Below are 8,598 nucleotides of genomic sequence, written 5' to 3' on the forward strand. Positions count from 1 at the left end.
CCTCAGAGGAATTGGCGCAATTCGTATGGACGGCGACGAATGGCTGCGCTGAACAGAAGCTGAACAGAAATCGGCCTGTGCTGGTAGCGATTACAAATTCGTCTAGCTCCGTCAAAATTAGGCCATGAGCTTGGAGTTGTAGCATGTGTGGGAGCTAAGCTAAGAGCCTATATCAAAATCTTGGGGTATGATCAACTCAGGTGCACACATGGAATCAAACTACAGCATGTGGTTAAAATTGAGAAAAATTGGCTATGGTGATTAAGAAATTGATTAGGGTTTTTAATTGAGTCAAGCTCTGATACCAAATGTTGAATATGATAACTAAGCTATGAAGATGATTAAAACATACTCAAGGTGGATCAAAGATTGTACAAGACATCATGAATATGAGGGACAAAAATTGGTATATGTAGAAAATTGATATGAGATTAACACAAGAAGACACTAATTGTGATTAGACATGAACCAAACTTACATAATCACTTGATCACGACTTGTACCTTATTTAGAGACTCCTCTACCCTATTTTTAGTTGCATGAGTTGTATGAACAACATGCACCAACCATTTGTAGGCTTTACAAACCAACCACTGACCACTAGCCTATCAACCACATATTAAATTGGACTAAGGAGTTGGGATTACATTTATCCAACACATTCATCCTCCCAACTGGAATAACTGAAAGCATGAAGGTGAATATCACCTCTCTTAGCATAGAGCAACCCAAAGAGTGCCCTATAAGTATCAAAATATTTGCTTGGCAGCCTACCAATGCTTACTTTCAAGACTATAAATATATTTCTTAGATAGATGAGGAACCCAATAGCTTGCATATAAAGTGATGCATCAAATGGTTCACTTGCATCCTGGAGACTGGTCCTAGCACTTATCTCTATTGATGATAAAGTGATGCATCAAATGGTTCACTTGCATCCTAGAGGTTGATCCTAGCACTTGTCTCTATTGGTGTAGCAATAGGCATACAACCTTCAAGACCAAACTGTGTAAGCAATCTTTGTATGTACTTTCACTACTATGACATCATAATACCATCACACACTACATAAACTATAAGCCCAACTAATAATGCAACATGCCCAAATAATAATGCAACAAGCCCAAATATTTCATCTCAAATGACACATGTAATTCACACTATATAAATTATATGCCCAAATATTTCATCTCAAATGACACATGTAATTTAACCTTAAAGGCTGGAATCTTCTCCTTGTTAGGGCTTGTGGGCTTGTGAGCAGCATGTCAATGCATAAAATGATGACCAAGAAATAATTCTTACTCCTGTTTACGTAGAGGAGGGTACTCTTAGTTGGACTATTGCAAAAACCATTTGTAACCATGTATGCATTTATCTTCTTATGCCATGCTTTGGGAGCCTGCTTAAGGTTATATTGTAAATCTTTTCTTAACTTGCATACTTTAGACTCATTTCCCTTTTGAATGAAACCACAGAGGTGAGATGCATAAACCTCCTCATGCAAATCACCATAAAAGAAGGTACTATTGGTATCCAAGTCCTATGAGCATACATTTTGCTGTCATTTGCATAAAGCATGGGCTGAACTAAGTTCCCCACAAAAATGCATTTTATTGCCTTATCATCCAGCTTATTACATTGTTGCTCAGACATAAGATCACAAGCAAGATAACTAAAAATATGCAAATGAACCACATAGGGCTTCTTGCCATTTGAAGCTTGATGTTATCAAGGCCTTGGTGGGGCATTTATTTAGCACATAAGTGGCACACATAACTATCTCCAACCAAAAAACATGAGATAAATGCTGGTCTTTAACCATGCAACATGGCATCTCCATGAGAGATCTGCTCTTTCTCTTAGCCACACCATTTTGTTGAGGTGTCTAAGGTACCATGTATTGATGTTGAATGCCTATTTCAACCATATATGCATGAAACTCCTTTGATATATAATCCCCCCTCCCCCTCCCCCTCCCCCCCCCCCTTGATCTATACAAAGGGTGTCAACTTTACATGTATATACATTTTTAGTCACATAGAAATAAAGTGCCTAAAGCATGTAAACACCTTTGACTCATCACTATGTATAAGTTATAACTATAGCCCTTATTGATCCATCTTTCTGGGATGATGCATGTTGTATCTTGCACCCCTCACATACATGTTTGAGAGGGACCTTAAGCTTTGGCAAATTTAACACCATCTCTTTCCTTTTAAGGCACAACAAACTACCAAAATTCAAGTGACCAAAGTGGACATGTCATAGCTTTGTGTCACTCATAGTACATGTGGTCTCATTGAACAAGAATTATGTGCAAAACTCTCATACCTATCCAACCTTTAAAGCCCAAGTCTTAGCATACCAGATAGCATGGTCATGTTTCCATCACTCCAGCCATAAACTATACACCTATCATCAACAAATCTGGCCACTAGGCCAATCCTAGTAATGGTAGAGATTAACAACAACAAGTTTTTTTTAATGCCTGTCACAAAAAAAAAACTTCTGAGAGAGTGATTGTCCCACCATTTGTAGAGTGAACACAACCTTACTAACTCTTTTCACTAAATATGGAGAGTTGTTTGCATGTGTGGCTATTCCTCCTTGAGGAGTAAACTCAAGGAAGGAAAACAAATCACCCTAAGAAGTAATGTGCTTGACATGATCTGTCATGCCATGCATTAATCATGGATAGAAGGGTCATAATTGTAGGGCACAACAAATGTCTAATTATATAGTGCATAGTCTACTGGCTCCTTCTTTTCAACACTTGGTGTTGATGCATCAGCACATCCATGCCTAACCCTTTCTTATTCTCCTTCTCTAGCCTTTTTCTACATTCATTGATATAATAGCCTAACTTTTGGATAGACCTCATTGATCCATCTTTTTGGGATGATGCTCATTGCATCTTGCACCCCTCACGTACATGTTTGAGAGGGACCTCAAGCTTTGGCAAATTTGATACCATGTCTTGCCTTTTAAGGTGCAACAAACTACCAAAATTCAACTGACCAAAGTGGCCATGTCATAGCTCTGTGTCTCTCATAGTACGTGTGGTAGAACTGAACAAGCATTATATGAAAATCTCTCATGCATGTCCAACCTCTAAAGCCCAAGGCTTATAGTACTAAATAGCATGGTGATGTCTCCATCACTCTAGCCATGAACTATACTCCTATCACTCCAGTCATGATGTCACTCGAGCCATGACATGTTATAGTTTAGACTCAAGGGAGGAAAACAAATGACTCAAAGAAGTAATGTGCTTGACATGTTGATTTGTCACTAACATGCATACAGACATGGACAGAAGGGTCATGACTGCAGTGCATAATAAATGCCTAATCATCCAATGCATAGTCTAGTTTAAACTAGCAATCCCTTACATCATGCTTAAACTAAAGATAGTTTAAACTAATACTCCCTTACGTCATGCTTGTGGTGTCTACTAAAACCTTACAGCATGTGTAGGAGTCCCAAAATTCACCTGGAAAAGGTGTTATATTTTTATTAACATAGCTAACATAAGTTAACCTTGCTAACATAGCTAACATAAGTTAACCTTGCTAACATAGTTAACATTGTTAACATAGTTAATAGCACATTACTATAGGACATACCTTCTCCACTTAAGAGGATAACTCAATTAGAGATAGTTCGAGGAGGTGATGATGATGGGTTGAGGGCTAAGAGAACTTGTTCCGATACTAATTATTAGAGTGGAGATAAAGGTAGCAACACACACATAGATGTGGAGATAGAGAGAAGCACAGTCTGAGATAGCTTAAGGAGGTGATAAACGAGGGGAAAGCACTAAGAGAACCTACTGTGATACTAATTGTTAGAGTGGAGACAAAGGTAGCAAAGCACACATAAATGTAGCAATCAAGGAGACATAGAGAGAGGCATAACACTTAATGTAGAGAACCTACTATGATACTAATTGTTAGAGTGGAGACAAAGTTAGCAACACACACATAGATGTGGTAATCAAGTAGAGATAGAAAGAAGCATAACACTCAATGTAGATAGGTGAGAATGAGTGAAGTATAAGTGAGTGACATAAGAAGGTCATGATAAGGTCACTTACACACTCACTCGTAAGAGTGTGTACACAAGCACGGGAGAAAAAACCTCATTAGGAGAGAAAAAGTGCTCAACCCATTATTAGCTTACATCCACACATTATTGCTATATAAATGGCTATAAATTTCCCTTGTAATAGTGATGATGTGAACATGTATAGGGATAATATGGTTGATCAATCCACAAATGGCAATAGACCTGAAGCTTTGTGAAAAACTTTGAACTTCTCTCATGAAAGAGCCTTCGTAAACATATATGCCACATTGTTGTGTGTAGACATAAGCCATGCTTTTTTCTCCCACAAATGATTCTCTCCCTGACATGATGGCAATGCTCCTCAATGTGCTTTGTGCGAGCACGAAACACTTGGTTCCGTGCAAAATGGCCAATGCACTCTAACTATTAATGAAAATAGAGGTGGGAGGCTGCCTAATACCAAGACCTGCCTGAGGTATATAGACTCCACAGTCATGTTGCCCCCTGTACTTAGTTTTATACCTCAAAGTCACAATCATCTAGTGCTTCTTGTTGAGCCATGCTCTACATGAATCACTAAGATGCAATCAAAAGCCACGTGACACGTGTGTCAACATTATGTCCAATCAAAATCATTAAAGGCATACATTTGAGTATCACCCCCCTTAGCATAGAATAGTCCAAAGGAAAGTATCAGAATACTTTCTTTGGTAGAGGCTTGCCAATGCAAGTACCATAGAATAAACCAAATAAAAGTATCAAAATGCTTGCTTTGATAGGCATGCCAACCAATGCAAGAAGCATAAAATAGCCCAAAGAAAAGTATCAAAATACTTGCTTTTTAGTTGGCATGCCTATGATTACTTTTGGCATGCATAAACTTGCTGAAATGGAGACCCCAAACTGAATGTCTAGCTTTGTATTGCATAGATAGATAAGGAAACTGTCGGCTGCTTTTTGCTGAGCCATGATATACATGAACCACCAAGATGAAATCAAAAGCCACTCTAGGATTTAGCCCAATTGAAATCACTGAAAGCATACACCTGAATATCACCCACCTTAGCATAGAATACCCCAAAGGACTAAGTGTGCCCTATAAGTATCGGAGCCTACCGATGCTTACTTCCAGGACTATGCACAAACTAAATGTCTCGTTTTGTATTACATAGATAGATGAGGTACTCATGTCATGATCATGTTATGGTATGTTTATCTGTTAACCCCTAATGGTTTTTCCTTGAGCATCCACATAAAAAATATGGCCATGTTGGAAGTTGGCTCCCACTAATGGCCATCTCCAATTATGGTTATAATATGGATATTGGATAATGGTAGTGGTCATGGACATTAGAGATTAAAGGGGGCACATGTATGGTTGTCAAAGGTTATGTTGATCTTGCGTTAGCATGAGGTTATTAGTGAAAGAGAGATCAAATATCTCATATCAAGATGGAGGAGTTACATTGTAGTTATGGAATGTCAGAGGTTACTTGAGAGCTATAGAAGTTGAAGTGTTTCTTGGAGGTGGAAGTTGAAGGGTCTCTCATTGTACCTTGGCTATTTAAGAGCAAGCCTCAAGTCTAATGCAAACGTGTGTGAGTATTTTGCTAAACCTCTTGTCATTATGCTCTAGTTTTTAACTTTGTCATTAGCCTTCATCTATTTTCTTGCATTTCTTGTATATCAAGATGTTGATGTTAATTAACTTCTAACCACCTTAATCCACCATAGCTATGCCTAGATCCATGCATCTTAACATTTACATCCACACTTCGGTTCATGATGAAGAGTAACCCTAATAACCTTATGTTTTTTGATAAGTTGGTTTGTAGTGCTCTTGCAAGCAAAACAATCTCGGTAAAACCAAACTAGTATGCATAAAGGAGATTAGGCTTTTATCGAGAAAAATGGATTTACCTTTACCTTTTTGACTAATTTTTTTTACTGGGAAAAAGGGCTTTGTCTGACCTTTTTGACTGGCAAAGCCTTTTTTCTTGATAATAAAACCGAACTAATCTCCCTTATGCATACTAGTTTGGTTTTGCTAATAAAAAAGGTTTTGCCTTTATCTTTTTGATTGGCAAAGCCTTTTTTCTTAGTAAAAGCAAACTAGTATGCATAAGGGAGATGCATGTTCGGTTTTACCAAGAAAAAAGGCTTTTCCAGTCAAAAAGCTAAAGGCAAAACCTTTTATCTTAGCAAAACCAAACTAGTATGCATAAGGGAGATTAGGCCGTTTGCTACCTAATCTCCCTTATGTATACTAGTTTGGTTTTACCAAGAAAAAAGGCTTTGCCAGTTAAAACGATAAAGAGAAATCCTTTTTTAGGGTGGCTATAAGCCAAGGACAAAATTAGCCTTGTCTTCTTGTAAGCATGCCAAGAGAAGGGGATGATAAGCCTAAGAAGAAAGGAAAATATAATTACTGTTAGAAGCCAGACCATTATATCAATGAATGAAAAAAAAGGCTAGAGGAGGAGAAGAAAGAGTCAATTGAATTTTGGTAGTTTGTTGCGCCTTAAAAGACAAGAGATGATGTCAAAGTTATCGAAGCTTGAGGCCCCTGTTAAACATGTATGTGAGGGGTGCATTTTGGGCAAAGATGCAACAAGTATCATTCGCAAAAGTTGGATTAGTAAGGTCTTTCTAGAAATTATAGCTTACACATAGTGATATATATGGTCCTATGAGAATACCATCGATCGGGTGATGTCTCTACTTTGTGACTTTCATTGATGACTACTCCAGGCACACCTGTATCCCTGTTGAAAGTAAAGGGAGGTTTTTACATGCTTCATACACTTTATTTATATGGGTGAAAAAATGAGTTTACATGAAAAGTTGGCACCCTACATAAAGATCAAGGGGGGGAGCATATGTTAAAGGAGTTTCATGTATATATGGATGAAAGAGGCATAAAACATCAATGTACATTGCCTCACACACCTCAGTAAAATGGTGTGGCTAAGAGGAAGAACAGATCTCTCATGGAGATAGAGATGGCTCATTTGCAGGTTAAAGGCCAAGATTTGCCTCATGTTTTATGGTTGGAGATAGTTATGTGTGTCACTTATGTGCTAAGCTAATGCCTTGCCAAGGCCTTGTAGACAATTACCCCTTATGAAGCTTAAAATGGTAGAAAGCCCTCCTTTGTGGCCCATTTGTGTGTTTTTGGTTTTCTTACTTATGTTACTATGCCTAAGCAATGATAAGGCAATAAAATGCATTTTTATGAGATATATCTCAAAAAGCAAAGGGTATAAACTCTACCATTTGACCATGTAGTGAATAGAGGTGTTGTCTTTATTGAGAACTCAGCTTAGTCCATGCTTGCATGCAAAAATAGCAAAATGTATGCTCATAGGATATCGTTGATACACTCACCATTGTACAATGCTGGGTAGAGCCATATGTGGAGAAAATGAATGCTTAATAAGGTGCTACAAATCACATCCCATACTGACTAAAAATATTGGTATTTAGAATCACACATATGTGGCTATGGAGGATGAAAGATATCCATGATAGGTGTGTCAGACTAGAGCATTTGTAGAGAGATAAGATGGAAGCTTAAGCCATGATAATGATGTAGAGAGAGAGAGAGAGAGAGAGAGAGAGAGAGAGAGAGAGAGAGAGAGAGAGAGGAGCATAATGAAGAAATATTGCATAACATAATCATGAAAGAACTATGATAATACTTCCACCATGTACATTGCTTTTATAAGATGATGCATCAAGACTCATATTTTAGCCTAGACCTTAACAAGGGTTGTTCACACCAATGGACACAATACTAGACTCTGAAATACCCAACAAACCTCCCTTTGGAGTGATGGAGGTGACACTTGACAAACTTTCAATAGTATCAATACTCCAACTCTAGCAAGAAATCAAGACATAGTCCCCATAACTAGCTCATAGACTCATGAACATTGCATAGAGGCTAACTAGCATGGCTCAGAGGCAAATAGGTATGGCTAAGAGGCTAATAAGCATGGCTTAGAGGCTCATGTAGCATAGCTTAGTGCAAAGGACTCAAAGGCTCATGTAGCATGGCTTAGTGCTAAAGACTTAGAGGTCATGTCTTGCCTCAAGAGATAAAGGACAACCTACATTGGTCTACTAAGACAAACCCCCCTCTCCCTCGCTCAAGGCAGGTTAAAAGGGAATGGTGGAGCATTAAAAAAAGGAACCCAAAAGATTTAGATGACATCCCGGGTAGAGAACCCATGACTACAAAACATTTAGATTTTCGGGGACATCCCGAGTAGAGAACCGTTGACTCAAATAAAAAAGGACTCGAAGTGAGTAAGAAGAGTCCCCCCTCAATGGTGATGAAGATCATTTTGCATTGTCATTTCCATGCCAATGTGACTTGAGGTCCATTCATGGTTTCTATGGTAGATATGTTTGATTAATACCATATAACGAGCCCCATGAAGGAAGCATAGGTTGTAGCCCATGTGGCAGTTGTCCCAACAAAAAAGACCAAATAGGTTTCTTGGCCTTTCTAAATGTCATGAT

The sequence above is a fragment of the Cibotium barometz genome, chromosome 21, assembly GCF_041138505.1.
Source record: "Cibotium barometz isolate CiBa-2024 chromosome 21, ASM4113850v1, whole genome shotgun sequence".
Classification (NCBI taxonomy): domain Eukaryota; kingdom Viridiplantae; phylum Streptophyta; class Polypodiopsida; order Cyatheales; family Cibotiaceae; genus Cibotium; species Cibotium barometz.